Consider the following 16,979-nt stretch of genomic DNA (forward strand, 5'->3'; position numbering starts at 1 on the left):
TCACATTTAAGGTTAGGGGTACTATCCAAGGGAAAAAAGTGATCTCACTCATTGACACTAGGGCTACACATAATTTCATAGATGCACGATTGGTAGCCAAGAGAGGTTTACAAACCAAGGAACACATCAGTTTTAGAGTCATGGTAGCTAATGGTGAAAAAGTATTATGCACTCAAAAGATATCTAATCTTCACATCACGTTTGGAGATGGCTATGAGTTAGAGGATGCATTCTATGTAGTAGGCATGGGAGACTATGATGACATCCTCAACATGACATGGATAGCCTCGCTAGTTGAGTTCACACTCAACCTAGAAAAATTGGAGATGAGGTTTCAGCATGAGGTTAGAACTATTGTACTTAGAGGACTTTTAGGTGGGAGTTATAGAGTAATCTCCATGTGGAGAATGTAGATACTATTTTGGTGTGATGATGTACAGTGAGCGACAAAGTGTTTTACTATACCAACCTCATAGGAACCATAGGTGAAGAGTCATCTAGTAGATATCTAGGAGATACTTGATAGGTGTGCTAAAGTTTTTGGTGAGATCCTACATGGGGTTCCTCCTAATAGAGGGATGGAGCATGTTATTGAACTTGAGGAGGGAGCCAAACTAGTTATGATTACTCCCTATCATCACCCTAAGAAACACAAGGATGAGATAGAAAAGGCGATTAAGGATTTATTGGAGATGGGGCATATCAGGCCTAGTAAGAGCCCCTTTGCTTTAGCAATAGTGTTGGTAAAGAAGAAGGATGGGACGATACACATGTGCACCAATTATAGGGCATTAAATAAGAAGACCATTAAGAATAGATATCCCATCCCACAGATAGATGAGTTGATTGATGAGTTGCATGGTGCATGCCTTTTTATGAAGATTGATTTATGGTTAGGGTATCATCAGATCAAGATGAAGGGGAGGACATTGAGAAGACAACTTTTTAGTGTCAGTATGGTCACTTTGAGTTTTTGGTTATGCCATTTGGGCTAACTAATGCACTTGCTACGTTCTAGAGTTGCATGAATTAGGTATTTAGGGGGCAGGTTAGGAGATTTGTTCTAATTTTCTTTGATGAAATTTTGATATTGAGCAAGACTTGAGAGGAGCATTTACAACATCTTGAGACATTGTTGTCCATTTTGGAGAAAGAGTCACTATATGCCAAGGAATCTAAGTTTGAGTTTGCATTGACTGAGTTACTATACCTTGGGCATATCATTAGTATAGATGGAGTTCGGGTAGATCCCAAAAAGATTAGGGCTATTGTTGATTGGTCTACTCCTATGAACCTTACACAACTTAAGGGGTTCTTTGGTCTCTACAAGTTTTATGGGAGATTTGTTAAGGGATTTTCATAGATCACTAACACCTTAATAGACCTTACTAGGAAAGGGGCCTTCACATGGACAGGGGCAGCTTAGAGAAGCTTTGATCATTTCAAGAAGGTGATGTAATCATGTCTAGTATTAGCTCTAACAAACTTCACAAAGCCATTTGAGCTTCATTGTGATGCATCAAGTGATGAGATTGGGGCAATCTTGATGTAGGAGAAGCATCCCATTATTTTTGAGAGTAGGAAGCTCTATGGAGTGGAGAGGAGCTATTCCATTCATGATCAGGAGATGTTGGCTATTATGCATGCATTGGCCAAGTTTTAGTCCTACCTAGTTGGGGGGAAGTTTTTTATCAAGACTAATCACAATAGCATCAAATACTTCATGAACCAGTGTGATTTGAATGATAGACAATAGAAGTGGATTACGAAGTTGCAAGCTTATGACTTTGACATTGAGTTTGTTAAAGGTAAGAAGAATATGGTGGTAGATACTTTATCTCAGAGACCTCATATTTGTGCTCTAGTTGTGATTACTGGAGATTGGAGAAATAAGATTATCACAAAGTATGTGAGAGACACTTGGGCTTTTGAAGTGATTGCAGGCACCATAGAAGATGATTGTTATGCGATGGTGGATAGCTTGATCAAGTTCCAAGGTAGGATATATTTGATTCCTTCATCACAATTTAGGGAGGTAATGCTAAAGGCATTTCATGATGCACCTACAATAGGAAATCTAGGGGTCTTTAAGACCTATAGGTAGATCCCTGAGTAGTTCACATGGAAAGGGCTCAAGGATGATGTTTAGAAGCATGTTAGGGAGTGTGTAGTTTGTCAATAGAATAAGGGAGAGCACACATATCATGCAAGGTTGTTATAGCCTTTACCTATTCCAAATAGGAAATGGGAAAGTATTTATATGGACCTCATCATCGGGTTACCACAAGTATAGGGGAGAGACTAGATCTATGTGATAGTTTATTGGCTGATGAAGTTTACTTCTTTGCTATTCTGTCCACCTACATAGTAGCACAGATGGCTAATCTTTTCCTTAGAGATATTCAAGTTACATGGGCTACCTAGTTTCATTATCAATGATTGAGATAGTAAATTTATGAGTGCTTTTTGGCAAGAATAATTTGAGTTGTGTCATACAAATCTTACACCTAGCACTAGTTATCACCCACAGATAGATGGGTAGAAAGAGATTGTGAATAAATGGGTGGAAGGATATTTGAGGAACTATGTGATTGCACAACAGAAGGCTTGGGTCATATGGCTACATATGGGAGAGTACTATTATAACACCACTTATCATTTGTCCATCAAGATGACTCCATTTATGGCATTGTATAGTTATGAAGCACCTATTTTCATGGATATAGTTTTGGGGGATAGTAGAGTGCTCAAAGCAAAAAAATTCTTGTAGGATAGTCAAGATATTTTGAGGGTGCTCAAGGAGAATATACAAAAAGCTCAAAATCAATAGAAATTGTATGCTGACCAACACCAGATAGAGCACAACTTTGAGGTTGGGGATATGGTTTACTTGAGGCTACAAACATACAGACAATCATCACTCAATAAGAGTAGAGCAAAGAAGTTGAAGCCTAGGTTTTATGGTCCCTATAGAGTGATTCACAGGGTGGGAGAGGTTGCCTATGAGATTGAGCTTCTAGAGGGTAGTTGGGTGCATAATGTGTTGCATGTGTTAAGGCTTGAGAAATCCATTGGTTAGAGAGTTGCACCTTCTATAGATTTGCCAACATTAGATGAGGAGGGAAAGCTCGTATTGATTCTTGAGGCTATTCTAGATACTAGGGTGATTAAATAATATTTAGTTAGGTGGAGAGACCTACTAGAGGAAGATGCTACTTGGTAGAGTGAGTAGGTGTTACAACAAACAAGACTGAGATTGCTTGAGGACAAGCAATTTCAAGGAGGGTAGACTATAATGTCCCCACTTTAGCAATTGTCCAATTGTGTGATCATTAGCCTTTTATTTTATTTTATTTTATTTATCCCACATTTCTTGTAAAAAGTGGTCAACCCTATGAAGTAGGAATAAAAGGAGAGCATGTGGATATTATTAGGAAGGTTGGATATGAGAAGAAAATAGATGTGTGAGTTACAAATCTGTTTTGGGCATTAGAGGACATCTTTCATCTCTTGTGACATTCTAGACATCATTCTCTTGGTGTTTGGCCTTTGGAATTCATTGCTATCAGTTTCATTAGTAGGCAGTGTGGGTGCATTTCTTGCAATAGGCAGATTGGGTGTTCACTCATATTATTCTCATTCCTTGTCTATTACTTATGCCATTGTGGAGCATTGATTTTATGAGGGTCTTGGACTGATTGAAGGCAATTTTTTACTGTAGTGACACCATAGTGCAACACTATTCATATTACTATAGTAGCAAGATGGGAAGTCATTACTAAAATATCATGTTATAATGCTGGAGTAATTAGTGAATTTGCTATGCATTTAATTTTATTAGTTTGAAAACTAATATTATTTTAGTAGTAGTTCATTTTGCATAAATTCCTTCTTGTTCATGTTATGTGGTTTCAAAATCTATGCAAAAACATTGAAATTGTTAGAACCAGTTGGTTTAGTTCTTGGGCATTTCCAGGGTACCCATTACAATGTATCATTTGTAGCAATATAGATCCATGATGTGACCCTCCAAGTTAATCACAAAACTAAATGGTAAATAGATTAATGATTTATTTTTACAATAACAATAGTCAAGCCATAAATTTGCAAATATATCTTTCTTTACGGGTTTATATTGGATTGTTCATCTTCTATTTCATTCTCTCCTAGTCTAATCAACAATACCACTAAGCCAACTTCCAATCTCATATTTTAGAATTGAGAAATATCACATGGCTAATATCAATCTCCTAGCTCTCATACATATTAATCACTTATTTTGATAGTGATAAATATTAAAAAAAACCCTTCAAGGATCATATTTAGTTTATGCTTTTATTTGTTGCATTTTCTTTCCTTTTTAGAGGTTGTATTTTCTTTGGATGTGCACTTGCACTTTTGATTTGTCTTCTCTATGTTCTATATTTTTAATCTCATAAACCAAATTTACTCCACCATAAATATTAATGCATAGCTCAAAATTAAACTAAATGAAAACAATATTTTAGTAGACTTATATAATTCTATCATTATTTTTATAAAGTAATGCAATAAAATAAGGATTGTGTACCTTTACAAACCAGCCACAAGGGCCATCAACCAACAAAACCATATTAATGACAAAATATTATTGTCAACACAGTAACAATATCAATAGTTAAAAATAGTCAAAACTTTAACTATCTAGGAAGAAACAAAGAAGCCGCCTTAACATCACTATCAAAGACCACAAAAAAGAAACAGGGTAGAATTTTTCCATGTAGAAACAACTAGAATATAACTAGTACATAGTAAATGGAAAATAAAATGGTACCATAACCCATTATAATAATGATTAAAAGCTACTAGAGTCCAACATAATATCAAACATAGGAATTAAATAGGTTTTAAATAGAGACCCCTTACATTTGTAAGTGAAGTAATAAAAGTACTAGTCTAGAGGAAACTAAGTAAAGCTAAGAAACACAACAAAGGGTTGTGAAAGAAAAAAAAAGCCAAAATATAGAAACTAGAGAGTATAACCCTAATTCTTTCTCCTTTTATATTCACCAATGAGCATCATCATCTCTCAATCTTCTATGAGGAATTTGAATAGATCCTTATGGTCTTCAACATCCTTATTATCCTTATTGTTGTCAACATGCATCATACATAGTGTGGCAATGAAGTTGTCCATAACCTTCAACCCAAAATGACACACATTGTAAAGCTTTTCTTTTGCCTTTGTGATCTTCCAATCCACCATCGTGATCTTTTCCTCCACTTTATCCAACCTTTTATTCAACATATCAAGCTCCTTTGAGGTTGGACATTTCTTACTATAGTCTCCTCATAGTAGGGCCTTCCCTTTATTGACTATCACATGCATCATCTCGGCTTCATTATTATGTACACGAATAGTTACTCCAAGGTCCAACTTGATGTCATTATTATTATATAAATGATTTAAATTCTATATCATTAAAGGATTCAATTATTTAAAAAATTATTTTAGATTTTGATAAGTTTAAAATAATAATTGTAAAATAAAAAAATATTAATTGGGAGCAATAGAATTGTATTGCTACTCATCCTAAACAAATTTTTACCATAATAATTCAACAATCAAATAATAGATTTTTTAATACTAATAAGGACCTACTATTTACAATTCCTTACACTATAAGAAGATGAACCAAGAGCTAGACAAATAATAAAAAGTTCATTATTTTCAATTACACAAAAAAAGTTCTTAAACATTGAACTTAAACATCACTTAGTTCAATAATCAAAAAACCAATAACAATTTCATACATCATCCATACCAACAAGTGATAACTAATCATCAACTTTTCATTGCCCAAAGTCATCTTTTGACTATTAAATTCAATTGCGCGTTCCTAAGATGAACCTATCATTTACAACCCCTAGAAGGCAATTAACCAAAAGTTAGACAAACAACATAATTTTTATTATTTTTCATTTATGCATAAAGGTGGTCTCAACACTAAATACAAACACCATTTGGTTCAATAGTCAAATAGCCAATACCAATTTGATACCTTGTCCATACCAAAAAGTGATAAATAATTATCTACTTTTTATTGCCCAAAATCCTCTTTTCACTATTAAATTCAATTATGTATAAGAATAATAAATTAAAACAACATCTCATTATTACTAAAAAATGTTAGTAGTTATCCATTTTTTGTTGACCAAAATCATTTTTTGATAATTAAATTTATTATGTATAGGACCAACAATAATAACGACATCTCATTCATACTTGAAAGTGACAAATAGTTAGATCCTATTTTTGTTGACCAAAATTGATTCTTGACTATTAAGTTAACTTACATTTCATAATAACAGATAATGACAACATCACAGATTCATTCACTCTAAAATTGTAAGTTACAACAACTATTTTCATTATCTCATTGATTCATACTGACAAGTGGCAAATAGTTATCTTATTTTTATTGACAAAAATCACCTTTTAACCATTAAATTCTATCATGTATTAGACTAACCAATAATAACAACATTTCATTTATAATGAATTATAAACAATTACCCTATTGTCATTGACCAATTTTTTTTTTTTAAGTATTAAGAATTATGTTAAAGAATAACCATATAACAATAACAACTATTATATCACTCTTTAACACCTAAGTTGTAACTACTTTCATTCTTTAAGAGTCCTCCCCCCAAGGAAGTTTTTTTTTCACTATATTATGAATCATGATAGTCAACACTCACTTTTTTAAGGCCCCCCACAACCCATTTGAAGAGAAGGATGGCTTTTTAACTCTGATTTGAGTGTGTGAGAAGCAACATATATTCAAACATAGATGATCACTTTTGAAAGCAATGAGTAAAGTTGTTTATCCCAAGGTCACTCACAAGAAATTCATGAGCTTCACTGATTTTGTCTCAAAAAGAAGAATCTTGAAAATCATAAAATAATGCGGTCAAAGCCATAAATTTTAATAGGAAGAGATGAAGCGTCTAAAGCTTGATGGAAGCAAAGAGATAATTACTTCCATTGTCGGGCATCATGTTTTTTTGAAAGAAAAAACAGCATATGGTGCTGTTTGGACATCCAAATCATGGCTTATAATGATTAATATTGTTTGTCAAACATACATCATACTGACTAGGGGTTTTGTATTCTGTTTTTTAGTGAATTGAAAAGACAGATTTTATGGCCCTTTCTATATTTATAGCCGTGGGCATATGTTGTCCCCTTAGAAATATTGACTTGGAGGATAACACGGGGAAGGGTAAATTGTTGTGCCATCATTGTCATGTGGACATGTTGATAGGAATCTATAAGCTAATTTGACCAATGTTTTTGTTAGTTTTATCAATTTTGTGATAAAAATAATTGTTGACTTTTGGTGGCATATATCTAGAAAAAGGAGATTTTGATTGGGTTTAGTGTCTTGTATAGGGCATGTTTCTTATAATGTTCTAGTGATGAAATGAGAAAAATGAACTCTTTTTGAATTATTAATCTTTAATAGAATTTTCAGGTTATAAAAACTAGTATATCATTGTTTAAATATTCTTAAGGACTTCTATGAATTTTTCATTGTTGTATTTCTATGTTTGCTTAGATTAGTATTCAATCGATGTTTCAACAATGATACTTCAAGATAATGGTAAATTAATCTGTGGGACATGTACTCACCATTTATCTATATATCTACATAAGGATGCTAGATAGATATTGTTAGACTTGATTCACTCACATATCCATGGCTTTTAATTGTTATCTTGTTTTAGAAGTGTAGGTTTGTAAGACCTAAAATGATTAAATATTGTATATCCATTACAAGTCATAGAAGAATAGATCAAATAAATGAATACAAACATAGCCACTACCTAAAGAGAGTCTCAAAGCCTTAAGGAAAGATTTGCATCCCGTGGAAAAAGAAAAAGGAAAAAAGAAAACCCCTTTATTTGTATTTCATTGCCTATCCACACGTAGCAACCCCAAGGGGGTTTCCATATAAAATCCAATGTAGGATCAATTTTTATAGCACAAAGATGATGTGTGTCACATTCCCTTAGTACAATCTACACGTATTCCAACTTCTTTACTATTAGAACAAGGCAATCCAAGAATTTTTACAAATTCTAGTGAATAATAATTGAGTGATCATAAATTACATTAAAAGTCAAATAACATAATAAGAAACAAATCATGAAACTTTCTTAGGTTGTTCAACTTATTTTAAATATGAGAATATAAGTAAGTAAAATGTTATATTAAAGTAATACATGTAAAACAATGATCTCTCAAAGTTCCTACAAAAATTATTTTCATGTGAATAGAGGAGTGTTAATCAACCCCACTCCAAGAAAAACTCACAAGTATGCATGAGAATATTACTAATGAGATGTTCTAAAGACAACATTATTGTAGATGGAAAAGAGAGTAAGAGTACCTAATGAATAATAATCCCATAATTAATATGTTTAATATTGATGATATTGATTTCTAAGTGAGTAGATCACAACATCTATTTAGATTTTACACTAAAAGGTAACTTTATCTTGTGGCATGGGAAATAGATTTTTCCATCCTAATAACATTAAAAAGATTGGGTTGAACAAGAATAATGTTAATGCAATAAAGATAAGGTCCAAAGAAATCAAGGCAATGATGAAGGAGGTTCTAGCATTGCCATGACTTATCACCATTGCTTCCATCATAAAAGGACCTTAAAATAGGTACAATGAAAAGGAGATAAGAGGTAGATAAACTCCAATTATTTAGAAATATATATACATCAAGAATTTCAAAATTGACTCCCATTTTAACACATTCTCTACTTTTCCTTGTCTATCATTAATAGAACCTACATAACATTGTTATATTTTTACTAGGGGGATCTCACAATAGTGTGTTCTAGCTTTTGGATTAAGTGAAATATTTAAATTAATATTATAACCAAAAATTTCCTTTTAGTCATGTGTAATAACTAAATTACCAAAAAATGATAAGAATACACATACACATACACATACATACACACATACATGCATACATATATTGTTAGTAGTAGAAACACCACATAGTTGAGGGGTGAATTATTTGTGACCTAACTACATAAAATGCAACCAACTTACAAAATTAAACCATTAAACCAGAGATTAAAATGTTAGACATTTAAGCACATAACCAAAACAACTCATCAACACATTACACCAAGATGTTTGTGTGAAAATCATGTTAGGGGAAAAATCACGACATGGTTGAAACCCACAATAAACTACACCTTGTTAAAATTGTGACTTATTATAAAGGGGAATACACTTGTATTCAAGCACATTGCCTAGAGCTCATTGCTCAAATGAAGGATCATTGTCTTAAAATTATAAATGGACAACAATCCGAAACTTTATGAACTAGCTAGTAGTGTCTCCAACATGCATGATAATTTATGATGAAGTACATTAAATTACACTCATACCTTTTCACATAATCATCGATACATGGCTCACATCGTCACACATATCACAGACACTTAGCAATATTTATTTATAAAAATCATCAACCTTGTAGAGACAAATAAGGTCAACCTTACTAGACACCTAATTACAAAATATTTACTCATTACAACTCATTACAAAGTGATCCATTGTATGTTGGCTAATACATAATAATGATCCTTAACAACATCCTCAACATGTAACAACTCCATAATTCATGCCACAATACATTGGTACATGGTACATTACCAAGTTGGTCACAAACACTATTCTTGTATGTTCCAACTTTGTCACTCCAACAACCTATTATTTATGGTCTTAGCATCACACGCAAATCCATTTAAGGACTCATAAAAAAGTCACGAACATGTCAAGATACCTTCACACCTACTACCTTTATCTCATTGATGCTCATCGATCCAAAAACTATTACTTTGTCTATTCCTAAACTCTTCCTAAATACAAAATACAATTCTTTGATGAACCCACTATAACTCTCCTTCAACCAGTCCTTTGTAACTTGATATGAGTAAACTACAAATAACCCTAAACATTTGTGTAACTTTTTAATAGATAATTGTAAATGCAGTAGTCACATCAATCCATTCTTTGTATTGAACATTCATGTAACCAACCTATACAACATTGTTTGAATAGAGAAATTTGTTTACATCAATCAAAACATATCTCTCAAATATTTGAATGCACATACTTTTATAATAATCCATCAATATCCCCCTTTTTCCCATTGATGAAAAAATATGCTATGAAAAACAAAATCAATGTTAAATATCAAATCAATATGAAAATATTTCTCTTCTTTCATAGTCTTTCTAAAACTCTTCTCTATCAGAAGAGAAATGCCTCCTACCCTGTCATTCCATAATCATTAAACACTTTTCTCTCCATCATATAACATACCTCCCCTTAGGTACACACTTTTATTCTCATCATTTTCATTAATGGGTAAGTGCACCAAGATGGTGTGCAAAAAGGGGGTTTATAAGTGCACACCTTTTTTCTTTTGAAATCAGGTACATTTGATCTTGGAAGACCCATTTGAGGGTCACACACTCAAAATGAGAAAATGTGTAAAACAAAAAAAGTTTAGTGCTCTAAATCTAGTTTCTAAAATACTATATTTTTTTTAAATGGATAAGATTAAGAGGTTCAAACCTTGCGCACACACAAAAAAATGTTCCTATTTTTGGTTAAACATAACATAGTTGTTTTTGTGCACTTAACAAAACATATAGTTATATTTTATATTTTGTAAAACCCTTTGGTATGATGATAGGAAAGAATCATATCCAAAAGTTGTGTATTGTTTCATAATTTTTTGAGGAGTCTTTTTTTTCTATGATTTTTTGAAGTGATTCTACCCTAAAATTTTGGTACCTATTTGTGCATTGGATACAACTTGCATTATAATAATCTAAAATCAACACTTTTTAAAAAAAAAAGTGTATAGAATCAAGTGTAGAAAAATAATATGTAATTTATTTTAAAATGGTAGACATATGTTTGAAAGGACCGTGAAGACATTGATATAGAAAAATCAACTTCACAATGCTAATCTTGTCCAAAAATTAAAAAACTTATTTGGTTAGAAAGGTAAGAAAACATGTGAGTTTATGGTGGTAATTTTAGGATACCCACTTCACCATTTGCAATCTTGATGAAGTCAAAGACAAAAATTGATCTTAGAAGTTGAAAAAAAATCTAAACCATCAAAAATTGGAGGGAAAACATCAACCCAAGACTTTGGATAATTAAACAAGGCTATTACTAAGCTTAAATGTGATTGTGCTTTTTTGTTAACAAAACATGATCATGTTATTGTTTGTATGACTAACATTTCATACTAGGCAGAACACGATTATGTTATGTCTAATAGATATAAAATGATTTCATTATCTCTAGTATGACGTTACTAGATATAACATGATCACATTATGTCTACTATGACTTTATGAGATATATCATGATCATATTATGTCTAGTATAACTTTACTAGACATAATGAGATTGCATTATGTCTATGTAAAAGTATAGTCAATTTTGCAGAGGCCTAATAGGCATAACTAGGCCTAATTAATGAAGAGACTACCTAAAAATGGACTATTTCATCAAATAAATGATTGGAGGGATGATGCATAGTGGATTTTATACAAAGAAAGAGTGTGGTGTAGGGATGATGTACAATGGGTTTTATACAAAGATTCAAATGCTAATTGTATCGAGGAAAGTTTAGCTTCTAAAGCTTAGACTGTGGGTCTTGGAATCATTCAATTTGTTGTTCATCCAAATTGCAACCCTTACATGGACCACCTACTTATAACACAACAATACAATGTAAGATCAAGATATAGGAGAGAGGTTCTTGTGGTTGAACCATAAGATACATCATCTTCTAAAGAAATGATAGAGACTTCCTCTAAAGAATCTGAGGCATGTATCAATTCATTTTACTCAACTTTTTTTTTAAATTTATATCATGTAGGAAAATTCAGTGATGGGTATTTGTGTGTTTTTCAAGAGTAGGAAGAAGAAGGGTCTAAAATTAAGCCAAGGGTGCATTTCCATGAAAAACAAGGAAACATACAATAATATTATTCTCTAATGACCAAAAAAATTAATGGATCTCTTGCCAAGATGAAAGAAAAATTGATGCTCAATGTTGATAGCCAATTTAGTGTAGATCTTGAAATAATAAACTATGGTGATAAGAACTCTAGCGAATGTAGGTGTCATCTTCAGCACAAGTTTTCCATGATATACTAGTAGTTGGAGGTGTCATCCTCATCACAAGTTTTCCATGACAGTCCAGTAGTTACAAGTGCGATCTTCATCACAAGTTTTCCATGATAGTCTAGTAGTTGCAAGTGTCATCTTCATCACCAGTTTTCTAAGTGCATGTGCACTGAAGACCTTCTATCACTACTTGAGCTACTAGTAGATGGTGAGTATTCATCATCATCATAATCTGACATAGGCTCACATGCATATCATGTGTTAATTACAACCAAAGTGAATGTTAACTAGGTTTTCTTAGTCTCAACAATCTCAGAATCATCAGAGCCTTTCAATATGCTACCACCGCCATATCTAGAGGGCATAGAAATGAAACCATCATTATCATATGTGGTACAATTAATTTTATATGTTTCAATCATTTTTTCATTTGTAAACATGAACTTTTTGTTATTGTAACAAATGTTTGTATAAGTATTTGGGTTTAAGTATGTAGTTATGACTCTACATTTTAATGGGGTATGTAGTATGGGTTAAATAATCTTATTTCCAAGTAGTAAATATTTCTTTTGTATTTATCATGAATCTTCTATATAACCATTTAATCCTAATTCAAAAAATTCTTCAAAGTGGAAAGAGAAAAAACAAGAATACACTGGTAGAGATGGACAAAGGTACTAACTCAAGATAAAAATGACATTTTTGAATCAAGCAAGGTTTGTTATGGTTTTTGACAACTAGAATGTTTTATTTTCTGTCATCCCTCCTATATCTTTTTATAAGATCATGTTGAGTTGTGTTTCAGTGCACCTTCTTTTTCAAGGTATCTACAAAGATTATCACTAACCTTCATATTTCCATCTTCATGTAAGAACTATAAAAAGACAAGGAGGTCTAGTTGAGAGAAATATTCAAAACCAACATGAAATCAATTGAGGTGAGATATCTAAGATTATTGCATATCCAATTGGTTTATCTGCTCTATTGAAAAATATAAGTTCTTCTAGAGACTTGTTGTCTCTAATGTATTAAAAGGGGTCATGAGGGTCTTGTGAGTCTATGTTAGATGATGATGAATACTGACCATCTACTAGTAGCTCAAGTAGTGATAGAAGGTCCTCAATGCACATGCACTAAACAAAAGATCAGATAGAGAAGTGACAAGTGTTATGGAATTATCCATAGAGCAATGTGAACATTGTCATTCCCCTTGCCTCTCTCTCTCTCTCTCTCTCTCTCTCTCTCTCTCTCTCTCTCTCTCTCTCTCTCTCTCTCTCTCTCTCTCTCTCTCCCCCCCCCTCCTCCCTATCCCCCTTTATATCTCACTCCATTGCATCTCCTTCAGCCACACTCTCTATATATCTTGCTCTCATTGCTTCTGGTTCTTCATAACCTAATGGCGTTATGGAGAACTAGAAGCTATGCTTCTAGTTCTTAACAATGCAATCAGATATTTTTAAGCATAATGCAACCATGTTTATAATGTGATCACATTTATAACATGATCACATTGTGTAAAATTTTAGATTTTTTAATCTTTTTTCCTTGGCTTGTTACCAAGCCAAGACCCATTTTAAAATTTGATCAAAAGTACGCACAAAACAATTGTGTTATGTGTACTTTTGATTAAATTTCATGGTGTCAACTTTTTTGTACACCATCTTAGTGCATATTCCCTAACATATAGATCTATTTTTTATGTGCTCATCTCTCCCTATTTGACATCAATGAAAATGACACATAATTTCCACACCATTGTCCAACAATGCAACTCAAAGCTCATCTCATACCTGCACATACCAAATATCTATTTTACACCTACTTATTATGATTGGATCACTAAACTTATGAAACTCAAGATTCTTTAAGCACTACTCCCCTTAATTAAGTAGATAAAAGATTCAAGATGATGAGCATGTTCATAGAGAACTAACTCATCAATGCAAGCACCCATTGTAGACACCTAAATCTGATTACATCATTTAAGTAATCCTATTTAGTCATCTCCTAAGGCATCATTGATTAATTATTTAATATTTAATTAATCCAATGTCATCCCCTAGTTCATTAATTCATTTAATTAACTATAATCCAATCGATATATTTAAATGACAATAAGAAATCTAATTATCAATGAAATATATATTCTCCTATTAAATAAAATAAATACATAATATCTATGTAATTTAATCCTAAAATCTCCTTTGATTTAATAAATCATTTAATAAATCAATCCCAAACCTCTAACTATTCCTAAATCCCTATCATTAGCTAAACCCAACCCATTCACTCATGCTAACCCCACTTATCCAACTAATTAAACCACCTCATTAAAGTTAACCCACTTGCATCCCTCCTAAGCTAAGCCTAACTCCTTTCCCTAAACATGTGCACAACTTTAACCAAGGGTTAAGAAGTAGTAAGCCAAAGCAAAGTCAAACTCCCATCCCATCCCTCTTACATTCCTATCCAAATAACTTAAAAGCTCTTACATGAGTTAAAGAGTCGTACATAGACTTTAAAGCCTCTTACATCCCTCTTCCACACTACATCTCCCTCATAACTCCCAGTGACCATCCTCTCACATCAAATCCCCTTTTGACACTTGTCACAAGGCTATGGATTTGAAGAAGCATAATCCATGTTCTTCCCTCCTATTACATCCTAGCCCTCCATCATCCTTTCTCAATATTTACATCTTAGCCCTCCATCTTTACATCCTTGGTCTATAAATGAAACCCTCTCTCTTCATAATTCATCATCAACTCTTATGCAAACATATAATGTCCCTTTGGAGAACAAATTACTCAACCATACCCTTACCATATAGGAATCTAAAATCACCTTATACACCATGTTTCATCCCTTGAAGTCTCCCATCCATTGAAGGCTTGAAGCATGCTTGAGCACACATATCACCATCTTGGATGCATCTACACATCAAGAAGGCTTGTTGGAGTGCTCTCTTTTGGTTTGCACACTCTTTGTTTACCTACTTTGTCTAATCTATATGTGGGTAATGTTATATCTTGTTAATGTTCTTTGCATGCTAATTTTCATAGCTCTATATTTTGGCATGCCTGATGGGACCCACAAATGGGTCATTCATTTATCTATGTTACCATATTTTTGGCTTGTAAGCTAGCAATCTAATGTTTGATGGTTTCTAGTGTTTTGTAAGTGTTTTTGTTGTATGTGTAGGCCTGGGTATGTGCTTAGAAGATGAATGAATGCTTCATATATTTTAAAAGGTTCTTTAGAACCCTTCAAATAACCCAAATGGATTTCATTATTTTTCTATTTTAATGCATATACAACTTCTTATAGTGCATCTATGACTTTTTTAGTGCATTTGCATATTTCTGTAGTGCATGGTGAACACTTACATAACACTTCTTTCAGTTTAAATAGTACATTTAAATCATATTTTTTCGCATTTAAAACTTTATTTAGTGCATTTATCCAATCTTTTAGCCCATTTGTATGCTTCTATAGTGCACTCATGCAATTCTATAGTGCATTTGTTAGATGTTGTAGCACATCTACATATTCTACAATTTTTGCACCCACTACTACATTTGAAGACCAAAAATGGTTCAGCACATTTGTCTATTATTTCGGAGCATTTGGATATTGTTTTCGCACAATTTTTTTTGCAGTACATTTGTGTTGTGTTTCTTGGTATTTGTTTTATTATGTAGTGCATTTTTTCTATCTTTTAGCGCATTCACATAATGTTTCAGCACATTTGATTATTCTTGCTATGCATGTGCAAACTTCTATAGAGCATTTACCTAACAATAAAATTCAAGGGACCTGACTGTGGATTTCATCTTTTTTACAGGTGAAAGAGCTTAGGGAGCTATTATTTTCACTAATTGTTGCTTGTAGACTGTTATTTAAAATAATTTTCTTAGGAATTAACTTTCTTGCATAACCATAGTTTAATCAAACTTTCAATTTGGGTTTATTAAATCATCAAACAAGTCTTGAATGCAAAAAGGATACAAATAAACAAGCTCATGACATTTCAATTTGGGTGCTAACAATGAACAATTGAAAACTCCATCTTAAATGTTTAAATTGACAATATTTTCATTGGAATGAATGCATTGAAATCAAACACATTCTCAAATGCAATAAGAATTAAACAACAATGCTATGGAATCTCACTTCAATTTGGGTCTAAAACAATTTCACCAGATTTTGAATGCTTAAGGATCAAAGAACATTGCAAATCAACAGATTTTGATTTTGGGCTTAAAAAGAATTCACAAAGTCTTAAATGATCTAAAGGTAAAATGCTCTTATTCCCATGTTTTTCCAAATCTTTCATGAATGATTTATTATGTTGACTTATTTTACTTTGTTGACCATCACTATCAAGTTGGAATAAATTGTTTATGCTAATTACAAGTATTTCCAAAATAGATAGAAAATCTAAAATCTTAAAAGGTTAGAATAAATCAAGTGCTTTGTGTGCTTTAAAGCTATCTTTCATTTTTGCAAAGTAGAATAGTTAAATTACATGACACATGCACTGAAGTTGTTAGCAAGATCTTTTACAACAACCTAGGAGTGTTTCTAGCAAGTTCATCATCCTTTGGTAAGTGTCTCCTCCTTAGATAGAAGATCAAATTGGTAAACCCCTCTAGTCTACATATAAATGAGAAGAAAGGTAATCTTTTTTCTCCATCTAGAAAAGTTCAGGTGATGCATTTCTAATCATAGTCTGAGGT

This window comes from Cupressus sempervirens, chromosome 11 (assembly GCF_028749045.1).
Source record: "Cupressus sempervirens isolate cs-2001-9-10 chromosome 11, ASM2874904v1, whole genome shotgun sequence".
NCBI lineage: Eukaryota > Viridiplantae > Streptophyta > Pinopsida > Cupressales > Cupressaceae > Cupressus > Cupressus sempervirens.